Source organism: Bufo bufo, chromosome 3, assembly GCF_905171765.1.
Source record: "Bufo bufo chromosome 3, aBufBuf1.1, whole genome shotgun sequence".
NCBI classification, from domain to species: domain Eukaryota; kingdom Metazoa; phylum Chordata; class Amphibia; order Anura; family Bufonidae; genus Bufo; species Bufo bufo.
In genome coordinates this window covers 146,292,367-146,306,395 of record NC_053391.1, presented here as the reverse complement: position 1 = coordinate 146,306,395, position 14,029 = coordinate 146,292,367, and the positions used below count along the sequence as shown (strand labels likewise).

Here is a 14,029-nt window from a genome sequence, read left to right as displayed (position 1 = left end):
AAATGTTATCACAATACAGATATTATTGTATGTTTAAGCGGTCAAGGTAGGAAGACCAATCACTCTGAAAAATAGGAGCTGCTAATCCAAATATTCCAAGCTAGTTGGAATTTAAAGAATTGGTTTTGTTGGCGGGCTGACATCTTCTCATACATGCATAGTTGATCACTCCATTGATGTGTGAGCTTTCCACCTTCTAGTGTCTGGTAATTACTAATTTTGTGGCCATGAGCAGGAGAGCTACTATAGAGCTAACTGTCACAGGGAGACCTTCTATGCCTATTAATAATGAGGTGAGTTTAGGTGTAAGAGATGTGGGAGTTTGTGTAAGAGTATAAATAATCTGTTACGTGGTGGTCCACAGTGATGATATGTTGGTACAACTCCAAAGTATATGTAGGATGTCTTCCATGCGACGGCAGGGTCTCATACCGAAATCCTTCTTCCAGATGGCAAATTGCAGGCTTCAAAAATTTGTGTGGAATAGGGGAACGCCCCGAGTGGCCTTTCATGTCCTACCTAAACATAGAAAGGCAGGTGGCTTGGGACTTCCTGATATTCGAGTTTACTTCTCGGCTTCTCTATTAGATCAACTCACCCACTGGTGAGATACAAAATCCAACAAATTATGGGTTCAAATTGAAAATCAACTATAAGATATCTAAGACCACGTACGATAGCCATTTTATGGGATTTACCCATTCCACATCTCCCTATTACACTATTTCTGTAACAACATATGGCAATCTTCTATCAAACATAAGAAAGGTCTAGTTGTTTGTTCTCTGAGTGAGATTCCCCTGGGCTTCCTAGAAGACAACATATCTGATTTAGACCTGCATGTATGGAGTAATATGGGATGGGCATTCGCAGTGTTCAAGACTTATAGGATGAAAATGAGTCTCTGTATTTTCTTCATTTGAAAACAACAAAAAATATCCCGAGCACGGAATTGCATAAATTCCTCCAAATAAGGCATTTTTTACAGGAAAACGCTCCTTCGCGAGATATTTCTCTATCTTTCATACTGGATATACGAATGTTGTTCTGTGTACCCGAGGAAATATAACGCTTTTATAGTCTCCTTCAGGACAAAACTACAACTTGTTTAAATGTGCATGTGAAAAAGTGGGAGACAGATGTACAGACCTCTGTATCGATTAAGGAACGGGAAGATACGTATGGTTGTATACTGTATACAGATTGTTTCGCATAGAGAGGCTGTTATCAAGACACAACTTAGGTGGTACTACACCCTCAAAAAAGTCAGTCATTTTTAAAATAACATGCAGCCAAAATGATACTAAGGCCTCATGTGTGAATGGGTGTTATTTAGTGAGAGCTTATGGAGAAACAAATAACTGCAAAACCAGTAAAAATATGCTACACCAGGGGTCATCAACCGTTGGCCCTTCAGCTCTTGTGAAACTACAATTCCCAGCATTCTCCATTCTCTGCTATGGGATTTCTGTATCTTCATCACGTTATGATTTGTGGGGGTCCAATCTACTGGATTCCACCAAATCTGAAAATGACAGGGACAGGCACAGTATTGGTAAAACTAAATCGCTGCTGCAGCTTCTTCATTCTTGGGATCGGAGTCTGAGAGGTCAAATACTCAGTGGTCATAAAGTGACGACATATTCTAATCTATTTTATAGTATATTTTATTAGTAACTTAGCAGACATTTAACTCCAAACCCCAGTAGAATTTGGTTGGTTTATTAAAAATGTGTGATTTGGTACCTTATATGACTGTATATCTTGAATCCCAAAGAATCAGTAGTATAGTATTTATTCTACAAAAATATCAACTGAAAAATATAGACATAACCAGTTTTGTACACTGTATAGAAATAAATACAGTTAGTATATAATTCGAGGAGGCTTAGGGTACTTTCACACTAGCGTTTTTCTTTTCCGGCATAGAGTTCCGTCCTAGGGGCTCTAGACCGGAAAATAACTGATCAGTTTAACCCCATGCATTCTGAATGGAGAGTAATCCGTTCAGGATGCATCAGGATGTCATCAGTTCAGTCATTTTGACTGATCAGGCAAAAGATAAAACCGTAGAATGCTACGGTTTTATCTCCGGCGAAAAAACTGAAGACTTGCCGGAATGCTGGATCCGGCATTTTTTCCCATAGGAATGTATTAGTGCCGGATCCGCCATTCAAAATAGCGGAAGCGGAGCGGAGAGACGGATCCGTCCTTGCAATGCATTTGTGAGACGGATCCGCATCCGGATGCGTCTCACAAATTCTTTCAGTCACATCCAGATCGGCGGGCAGTTCCGACGACGGAACTGCCCGCCGGATCACACTGCCGCAAGTGTGAAAATAGCCTTAAGGTGCCGATTTCCGGGCAGATTATCGGGACGACCGTTCCTGCAAACCCTTGTTCCCAACAATCTGGCCATAAATGTGCCGCTGATCACCTGATGAATGGATGAAACGCTCGTTTATCGGGTGATCCTGCTGTTTGTACAGGCACATCAGTCAGCGTTTCTGGCCAGCAGATCATGCTGTCTAAACATGATTCTTTATGGGGACAAGGGACCGCAATAGCGATCTCTCATTCTCATACTGTGAAGGAGATCGCTGCATGCTAAATGCAGCAGTCTCCTTCACTGAACTAGCAGTCGACTGTCGGGAAGGAATGCTTCCTTGCCGACATTCGGCTGTAACATCGGGACGTGTAAACCTAACTTTACATGCTGCTTCTGCAGTCTATTAACTTGCTCATGTCATGACAGGTGGCTATCTAAGCATGATTATCGACTTTACCTGGAAAAAATTTTGAACCTTTGTCTGAACACAGTATACACAGTATTGCGCAACTAAAGTTTTTTTAAATAGAAACCACAACATGTTCATAAACTGGGATAAGTCAGCCACCCCCAGGGCTATGTACAATGATATAATCAAATTATATACCTACTATGTATAGAAAGTAGGTTCCACCTATGCAAGCTGTATGTACTTAGTTATAATAAACCTAAAAAACGACATAATCCGTTTTAGATGACAGCACACATAAAGCCACCATGGTCCATAGACACAGTGGACAGGAGCTGAGTAATTGATTTCTATGGGAGAGTTTTCTAGGCATGCTCAGTGACCTGTGCAGAGGTCATTGTATAAGGAAAGAATAGAAAAGCTTGGACAATTATATATAAAATAAATAAAAAAAGGCAGCCCAGCCTCCAACCAGTTATGGGTGCTAGGCCCGCTGGGAAAAGCCAATCCCACAACAATAAGTAGGAAAAAGGCAGCACTCCAAAGAAATAAAATAAAAAAAAACACTTTATTCACCTCAGTGGCAATGGCGACGTTTCGGCTCTGCACTAGAGCCTTTTTCAAGCAAAGTAACAGGACATAGTGAACAATATATATACACCCACAACTGATTACATCAGGTCATGTGACAAATACATGATTGGTGAATTAACTCCTTAGTGTCAGAATACAAAAGATAAAAAAATGTCTTAATCACAAAACTTGCATGATAGTGACAATAAAATACTATTACAGCTATTTCAAACATGATTGGTGAAGTTGCATGTGACATATGTATACAACATATGTAGATTTCATTCAATTAAGTAGCTTCAAAACATCATATTCTTATATAAATCAAGTGCTGAAAAGGTTAAAAAAGTGACGTGTGCAATTGATCAGTGATGCTGATGAAGAGTATCATGACAACCAGGTGAACACTGACCCGGAGAACCGCGATCCCGTCGACTGTAGCAATGTCGACTTTGGCGTGCACTCGAACTTACTGCGCATGCCCCTGAGGTGAATAAAGTGTTTTTATTTTTATTTTATTTAAACTGATGCACAAAGGGTTCACGCACCCAGACACGGGAGAAACATTTAACACAAGATATTACCTTACATGTAATTCATCATGGGTGATATACGTGTTATGGTGCCCGTGCAAAATGCTCTATGTGAGTGAAACCACATGTGATATGAAAACTAGGCTAAATAATCACAGACAATCCATCAGAAATAAAAGAAAAGACCTGCCGGTGTCTTAGCATTTTTGTGAAAAAAATCATAGGGAAAATGATCTGAGATTTATGATCCTGGATCATGTCAAACCGTTAGACAGAGGAGGAGATAGGTTGACTATTTTAAAAAAAACGGAGCTCAGATGGATTTTTCGTCTGGACACCTTCAGACCCAAAGGGTTAAATGTCGAGTTCAGGGTAACAGGGGGAATGGTTAGTTAGCATCCTTTTGCAGAGCCCGGATCTCTTTGTGTATCCAACTTGCTGTATAGGGTGGAAGTAATAGAATGTTACGTAGAGATGATATCATGTGATTTTGAATCAGGCGCTTTACCTAAGCGGGGAGGGTTACTGTAACTAAAAGGAAGCAATTGAGTCAGAAAGATGATGGATATTGTCATTGCCCAAAAGTTTGCCCTAATAGAAAATGGCGGAAGGAATCAGTGACGTGACGCCGGTGACTGGGTTCGCGGGCGTACAGGCACGTGATGAGCGTGGTGCGCGCCGGAGCGCAGTAAACCGGACGTCATGATGCATGGTCTCCGCCAGCTAGTGACGTAAAAGGGTTATGTACCGCCTAACAGGAGGGGCAAGAGACAGACACATGCGCACTGACCAAGAGTAGACGCGGAGGAACGGCGTGCTTTTATAGAGGCTAACACGCCATCTCCTTCTACTCCACAAAACCTCCAGCAAGGTAATAGGGGTTTTTAGAGCACTAAGCACTTTACTTTATGCACTTTAATGTATCACCGATGAATAATCACAAGCGATATGGGGATCATTAACACATAGTATATATGACAGTGGACACATTGATGTTGATGTGAACAAGTATTGTTAAGTAATGAATGTAACATGTCTATAAAAGGGGAGTGCACTTTATTTGTATTGGTTGATGAATTAATTGGTAACAACCTGATGATGTATTTATACTGGCACTATTGCACTTTATGTTTCACCTGACTTGAGAAAGGTTCTGTGAGAGAACCGAAACGTTGTCAATATTTGATATGTGTGAATAAAGAGCACATTTTATTTTTTAAGGAGTGCTGCGGATCTTTTTTCTTATCTTCCGTCCTGAATCGAGGGACCACCGCCTGCACCCTGCGACACTGCTGAAGGGAGTGCTGCCAGATTTTCCTTATGGATCTATATATATATATATCCTTGAAAAAGTATATATCCCTTGAACTTTTCCACATTTTTTCATGTCACATTGTATTTTATTGGGATTTTATGTGATAGACCAACACACAGTAGCAAGTATGTGTGAAGTGAAAAGAAAATGATACATGGTTTACAAAATTTTTCATAAATAAAAATCTGTAAAGTGGGGCTTGCATTTGTATTCAGCCCCCTGTACTCTGATACCCCTAAATAAAATCCAGTGTGACCAATTGCCCTCAGAAGTCACCTAATTAGTAAATAGTCCACCTGTGTGTAATTTATTCTCAGTATAACTACAGCTGTTCTGTGAAGGCCTCAGAGGTTTGTTAGAGAACATTAGTGATCAAACAGCATCATGAAAACCAAGGAACACACCAGACAGGTTAGGGATAAAGTTGTGGAAATGTGTAAAGCAGGGTTATGTTCTAAAAAAAATAGGAGTATGGCACAACTGCAAACTTAACGAGACGTGGCCCAGGCAAGGAGAGCACTAACTAGAGAAGCAGCCAAGAGGCCCATGGTCACTCTGGAGGAACTGCAGAGATCCATGGCTCAGGTAGGAGAATCTGTCCACAGAACAACTGTTGGTTGTGTACTTCACAAATCTGACCCTTATGGAAGAGTGGCAAGAAGAAAGCCATTTTTGAAAGCAAGCCATTTTCAACAAGCCATGTAGGGGCACAACAAACATGTGCTCTTGTCAGATAAGACCAAAGTTGAAAATTTTGGCCTAAATGGATAACACTATGGAGAGATTTATCAAATTGGTGTAAAGTAGAACTGGCTAAGGGTACTTGCGTTGTGAGGATCCGACAGGAAGTTCCGTCACTGGAACGGACTGCCGGATCCGAACAATCCATATGCAAACGGATATCATTTGTAGACGGATCCGGTATTTATTATTTTCACATTGTTAAAGGTCTGCGCGTGCGCAGACTGGAAGACCGGATCCGTCAATGTGGCAGTTTTAATGCCGGCACTAATACATTTCAATGAAAATTAATGCGGATCCGGCAAGTGTTCAGGATTTTTGGCCGGAGAGAAAACTCCAGCATGCTATAGTATTTTCTCCGCCCAAATACCGTAAGAGGGACTGAACTGATGCATACTGAACGGAATGCTCTCCATTCAGAATGCATTAGGATTAAACTGATCAGTTTTTTTTAGGTATTAAGCCCCTAGGACAGAACTCAATACCGGAAAAGAGTAACTCTAGTGTGAAAGTACCCTTAGTTGCCCGTAGCAACCAATCAGATTCCACCTTTCATTTTTCACAGCTCCTTTGGGAAATTAAAGGTGGAATCTGATTGGTTGCTATGGGCAACTAAGCCAGTTCTACTTTACACCAGTTTAATAAATCTCCTCCTGTATGGTGGAAAACGAACACTGAACATAACCCTGAACCCACAATCCCCACCATGAAACATGGTGGTGGCATCATCATACTGTGGGGATGCTTTTCTTCAGCAGGGACAGGGAAGCTGGTCAGAGCTGATAGGAAGGATGGAGCTAAATATTGGGCAGTCCTGGAGAAAAACCTTTTATAGGCTGCAGTAGACTTGAGACTGGGGCAGAGGTTCTCTTTCCAGCAGGACAACGACCCTAAACATACAGAGTTACATTGGAATGGTTTAGATCAAAACATATTCATGTGTTAGAATGGCCCAGTCAAACTCTAGACCTAAATCCCATTGAGAATCTGTGGCAAGACTTGAAAATTAAGATCAAGATAAAGGACGGCTCTGCCTCCTGGTTTGAGATGGTCAGGTGCACCTATCTGATGTCGCACTCAAAGCACCAAAATATTATAACAATAGTAGATGGGCACTCTAATATCCAGAACCACCGAGTAGTTTGTTCATAATATTTAATCAGAGTAAAACAAATAATAACAATATCATAAAATACAATCAATGAATCCAATATCTAAAATAGGCCTACAAACAAAATATGAACAATCTTATATTAATTCTAATAGCCGCTATAGATGAGGTAGATAAAACTAGTAATAAGCTGCCACCAGAACAATCTCCGGTTACAATGGTTGAATGAGTCGGGCGGGTATTCAATAGGCACCTGCAAATAATCCCCAAGTGATGTGTTACACAAAGAAATATATAAACGTGAAGTGCAATATAATGCAATAATCCAAGTGCAATATAATACAAATAAAACCAGGAAAAGGGGGTATAATAGAAATAAATAAAAATTATAAGATGCTGGTGATCACTTTTTCGTGAAAAAAGAGACAAAAAAGTCAATTTAAATTGTGCAATGTTGCTGTATATGAATAGGTGATAGTCAATCACTATTTAAAGTGCATATGCTGCCCGTATTCAACAAGATTTTGTAGTGGCTATTCCACAACTGTAGCTAATACCTCCGGGTATAGCTATTTTGTTCCAATGGTCTGGTCAGTGTTAAATGCTCTCCATAATCAACCAGAGAAAATGCAGAGAAAATGAAATGTCAATTATTTAACAATCGCTGCACCTTGTAGTAGTACTCACGCTTGATGGTATATTCCGATCTGTAGCGTGGCTGTAAGAAGGCTTACCTCACGTATGATATAAGGAGGTACCTTGCTGGTATGTCTTGACTCTATGGTCCGCTTTCGCTGTTAACCGCAGTTGTCCAGAGCCGACCGTGGTTCCCAGGTCTCACTCTGATTGAATCAAGGGCAGAATCTGGATGCGTCTGCACTGGGCGTTTCTCACTGCTCCATGTGGTTGGTTTAATTACTCCAGCTGATTTCTGCTATCCATGTGTACCAGACTATGGCCAGTAGATCTGGTATTAGTTTGGTGGAAGCGCTTTTTCTAGATATCAATCATCATATTGAAAATCTAGTTCTGCCGGTTTTCTGCCAGGATTAGTTTCTTATCCGTCCACGCCAGACGCGTTTCGAAGGTTGGACTACCTTCTTCCTCAGTGGCTTTGAAGACTTGAAAATTGCTGTTCACAGACGGTCTCCATCCAATCTGACTGAGCTTGACCTATTTTGCAAAAAATTTCAGCCTCTAGATGTGCAAAGCTGGTAGAGACATACCCCTAAAGACTAATTGCAGTGAAATGTAGTCCTACAAAGTATCGAATACAAATGTACACCACACTTTCCAGATTTATTTTTTAAATTGAAAACCTTGTATCATTTTCTTTATACTTCACACATACTTGCTACACATAAAATCCCTATAAAATACATTTAAAGCTCCTCTTCACTCCTTTACCATGTAGGAGTGGAGCATTCCTTCGCGCAGGGCAAGGTCTGTTTGTACCGGGCTTCACATCAGTATGCTAAACGGAGACCTCCACCTAGCAGTGAGCCCGGTGACATCACTGGCACAAATGGGCGGTGTATAGCATTGTTCTGGGTGGTTTTAGAAACAGGTATCACTAGCCGCCTCTAAAACCACCCAGAACAGCACTATACACTGCTGGCAGACTCCCTCTAAGAACCCTCCTATACTCGTTTTTAACTTGGGATGTACTGTAGGATAAATCAGGCCTAATTATGTTTGCATTTGTATGCCAAATTCTTTCCATCAAGTAGACCTCTTGCCCACCAGGGCAGCCCTATGTTTATCACTCCACCATTATCTAGATACCATATAAGGCATATCAGTGCAGTAAACAGCAGCAGATTTTCTTGGAGTCCTCATTAGGGATTTCTGAATCGCACCATTGAATGATTGTTTAATTGTAGTAAAAAACTCTTTTCGTTATAGTTTAATTTTACATGTACATGATATTTGCCTTAATGGTGAGCATAATGAGACAAAACCTGAGTTTCTGGTTTTAACAAGAGTCATGTTTTCACAAACAACCCAAAATAATTGGGACCCCGGAGGAGACTTCTAGGTAGAAATCCGAATGTTTACTCCAAGGATCTGCTGATTGTTCTAGCAGAACGAGAGTAACAGCTGACAAATCTACTTGGACTCAGGATTCCCAATTCAGTTCAGTTTTGTTTTGCTATCCTTCAGTGTTAAATATCAGATGTGTAAGAATTGTTCTGTTCACTGGAAGTTTTTCAATTGGCTGTGTCCTTGCAGCTCTGGGTTAGGAAGGTTTTTCTTTTACTGGCAGGCGTCCAACAGTTAAAACAGCTTGTAGATAAAATAGCTGTCCAGGCTTGTGCTGCTTTGCTTTTCCAACACAATGGAGGCGATTGAGCATATTGTGTAGTCAAAATGGAATTTAAGTGTTTTCAAAAATTGTGCTTGAAATTGCCTTTCCAAAAATGTCATTCCTTCAGGAGTTCCAAAAGTTTTGCACCATTCCCCATGAAGACAGCTTGCTTGAAATGAAGCTACACCTTCGGGCACATTTTTGCATACAGGTATATATTAAAGCATATTTTTGTAATATCAAGTATTTTTATTGGACAACACTTTTAAAATTTATGGGGTGGGGGAAGTTTACCCCTTCTAGTCCGGGTGATTTTCCATTTTTGCATTTTTGTTTTTTACTCTCTGCCGTCAAGGAGCCATTATTTTTTTTTTTTTTTTCAAATAGCGTTGAGGGCATGTTTTTTGCAGGACAAATTGTACTTTCTAATGGCCCAATTTAATATTGCATAGGATGTAGTGGGAAGCGGGATAAAAATTTCAAAACGGGTGGAACTGGAAAAAAACACATTGCTACCACAGTTTTATGGGTTTTGTTTCTAAGGCATTCACTATGCGATAAAACTGACATGTCCGCTTTATTCTCAAGGTCGGTACAATTACAACGATACCACGTTTGTATAGTTTTTCTTGAGTTTTAATGCTGAAAAAAAAATTTTTTTGGTGGTACAATCTGTACTTTTCAGTTATACCATTTTGAGGTGTGTATGACTTTTTGATAATTTTTTTGTAAAACAAATTTGGGGGAGAAGAAGCAATAAAAAAAACGACGATTTTGATTTTTTTTCTGTTACGTCATTTACCATATGGAACAATTTTTTACATTTTCCGGACTCAGCGATGTCTATGATGTTGATTTTTTTTAATTGCTTATTTTTGTTTTCATTTTTAGGAAAGGGTATTGATTTAAACTTTTCAATTATTTTTTTTTTTTTTTACTTTTTAAAAAAACGTTTTAAGTCACCCTGGATGATTATAACATGCCATCCTTAGATTGCAATTTGTTTTAAGTAATGGAATTTTATCCATTACAATTGGCAAAGATCAGTATATTCCAATGTAGTGCTGCCACCTGTAGGCCTACATTGGAATATACCTGTAAAAGGCTTTAGAGCCTCAGCAGGCCGCGACCTTTCACAGACAATGAACAGCTTGTGAGGGAAGCCATTCCAGGCCCGGTTATTACGCTCTCAGATGTCTTGTTCACATTTTCGCCAGCCGCAGACGTCAGCCCTGGGTGTCTGCTGTGTGAAACAGCAGGCTCCCAGCACAGATGCCATCATTAGAGACCAGACATGTGACGTACTATTACACCACATGTCAAAAAAGTGTTAAAACGTCTGTCAGCATAAGCAACCACGGTGAACCAGATATACTGTCTGGTAGGGTTGATCACGCTGAGTGAAACGACCCCTATCTTGAACTCTTTCCCGCCCATGTGCGAGATTTCAGGGCCCAGCATGAGAACAGTAATGATCAGGGCCTGTGCAAGGATTTTTGCACACACAAGCGAAGCTACATTTCGGCGCCCCCCCCCCCCCCCCCCAACTCGGTGGGGGTGATGTAAAAAGGAGGGCGTGATGTGACATGGAGGCGGTTGAAATGTGACATAGGGGGGTGATGTGACATGGAGGGGGAGAAATGTGACAGGGGGGTGATGTGACATGGAGGGGGAGAAATGTGACATAGGGGGGTGATGTGACATGGAGGGGGAGAAATGTGACATTTCTCCCCATCCATGTCACATCACCCCCTTTGTGTCACATTTATCCCCCTCCATGGCACATTTATCCCCCCCCATGTCACATCACCCCCCCAACATGGCACATCACAGGAAGAAGCTCAGCATATATGGGTCATTTGTTGCTTTTGGAAAAATTTACTAATGAATATACGCAAGAATTCTGGTGCACATGACATGAGCCACATGACGCTTATTGTACTATACTAAGCAAGGAACGTGGCTTTGTGGGAAATAGGTGTGGTTTAGCTGAATAGGGTGGCCTAAGATGTGTCGGATTATGCCAGCATTGCACCAGAACTTTGGCATCCAATTAGTGCAATTAAGGCAACTATTAGGTGGTATCAATTTAGAGTAAGGGTTCAAGCACACGGCCGTATGGCTGTGGATCCCGTATTCAGGATCGCAAACAGCTGATCCACAATATAAGTGCATCGGGTGTGTGTGCTCCGTATCACAAGTGGATACAGAAATGGGTCCTGATTTAGGGCTCATGCACACGACCGTATGTCTTTTGTGAAGCGGAACAGCTGGCCCCTAAATGAACAGTCCTATCCTTATCCGTAATGCGGACAATAATAGGACATGTTCTATTGTTTTGCGGAACGGATATACGGAAACGGAATGCACACGGAGTAACTTCAGTTTTTTTGCGGTCCACACAAAAAAACTGAGCGAAAACACAGAAAGAAAATACGTTCATATGCATATGAGTCATAGTGCACAAACGGACATGCTACATACATATTGCTGTGCACCTGTCAAAAACCATTCATTGCACAGAATGCAATGTCTGAAAGTTGTGTGTGAGCATTTCAGACAAAGCTTCAGACAGAGCTGTCATTAGTAGTGATTAGCGAACTTCTCGAAATTAGATTTGGGTTTGATTCGGCCAGATCGGTTGGATGATTTGATTCGGGTCTGAATAAATTCAACTCGAATCAAAGGCGCCCCAGTTGCCCTGAAAAGTTGTGAATAATATTCTGGGGTCTCCTAGGACTGTATGCAACTCATTCAAGCTCTTTAATACGAAGACAGCATTAGTAATCTTAAAGTGAGAGCAACATATATGGCTGCGGGTAAGTAAGTGCATGGATGCTGGTGGGAACAAACAGCCTCTATAAAAACAACCTGCACTGAAGGATTTTTATGTAAAAAAATAGTCTAAAAATTTTACCTTTTTGGTACATACGCTGCTTCATGACATGTAATCCTACTCTTTCATCTTTTCTGTCTTCCGATCTAAAAAAAATAATTCACCTAAATGGAGTCAGCAAAAATTTGGTTTAGGATTTGACCCGAATTTTGGGGAAAATTTGGGTCTAATCCAATTAGTTTAGAATCGATTTGCTTTCATATTTTTAGATAGAATACGGTTCCTTAGATCAGCAATACGTAACTGTTATTCCTTTTGCTCTCTTGCTGTTGCAGAACTCCAACTCCCCGCATACGCTGATAGCCGCTTGCTGGGAGTTATAATTTTGTAATAGCGAGAGGACCAGAAATTAGGAACCACTGATGTATTTGTAATATTCATCTCTCATAATATATCACAGTCAGTTCCTACCGTTACATAGAATGTTCTGACTTCTTTATCTTTTCTGTCTCATGACTGTAAGTTTCCATATGGCAGATAATCCATAAAGCGCTATATTTGGCAGTACTTTTGCTGGCTAATCGAAATAGAAAAGTGATTCTCTTTATGACTGGATACTCCAATAATATAATAATATGTGAAGCCGTCATTCATGGTCTGACAGCAGAAATTCTGTTTTGTCATGACCATCTGTTGGAAAACCAAGCTTAATTTTTTATTTTTCTCAAAATGTAATTCAGTTATTTAAATAGATTTAACTGGAAAAATTATTCTTACGATTTCTTTCCTCTAGGAAGTCCATATGTCTTGGTATGAAATAACCCCTCTGAGACACTGAAACTCACATTGTCAATAACATGAACATTACAGGTGAGACTCAAAAGGGACAGAACATGGAGACTGGGCCACAAAAGGGCTCTGCAATGTGGAGAATCACAATGGGGGATAATGTGACCATATACAGCAGGTAACAGACAATAAACAGAAGCTGTGAACATTGGAGTAGTTGCGGGTGCAATTGCTGTCCCCTAGTGTTGAACAACTACCTAGCTCTTATTCACAGCGTCCAAGCAATGGATGCTGTAGGGTATAATTGGACGGTGCAATACTACTCATAAAGATGGCATATAACAATAACTGTAAGTTACTAGTCCCACCCTAATACAGATACCATGTTACCTACCCATGTTGCTGCTGAAAAATGGTGACACAGTTCCCCCACTGCTTCGACCTCAACACGTGTTTCGCCACGTAGGCCTACGTGGTGAAACACGTGTTGAGGTCGAAGCAGTGGGGAACTGTGTCACCATTTTTCAGCAGCAACATGGGTAGGTAACATGGTATCTGGATTAGGGTGGGACTAGTGATTTACAGTTATTGTTATATGCCATCTTTATGAGTAGTATTTCACTGTCCAATTACACCCTACAGCATCCATTGCTTGGACGCTGTGAATAAGAGCTAGGTAGTTGTTCAACACTAGGGGACAGCAATTGCACCCGCAACTACTCCAATATTCACAGCTTCTGTTAATTGTCTGTTACCTGCTGTATATGGTCACATTATCCCCCATTGTGATTCTCCACATTGCAGAGCCCTTTTGTGGCCCAGTCTCCATGTTCTGTCCCTTTTGAGTCTCACCTGTAATGTTCATGTGATTTATAATAAATAAAATGAGATTTTTTTTACCTTGTTAAATCCTTGCTCTTTTTTTGTACAAGTTGCAGTAAGTTGGTGAGTGAGGTTCGGTTTTTGGGTTATTGTAGGCTCTCACATTGTCAATAAACCTGTATGTTCAAGTTGTCAACATTTTGGAACCTTTGTACAAGCTTTTGTTGGCTCCAGGGAAAACTAAGCATTTAGACCAGGCATTC

General features: G+C 40.6%; 1 protein-coding gene across 5 annotated transcripts in view; it reads left to right on the top strand.

Annotated features, from left to right (window-relative positions):
* Positions 1-14,029, top strand: part of CDKL5 (cyclin dependent kinase like 5) — a 398,517-nt gene that overhangs the window by 139,120 nt on the left and 245,368 nt on the right. The gene's annotated exons all lie outside the window — the stretch shown is intronic.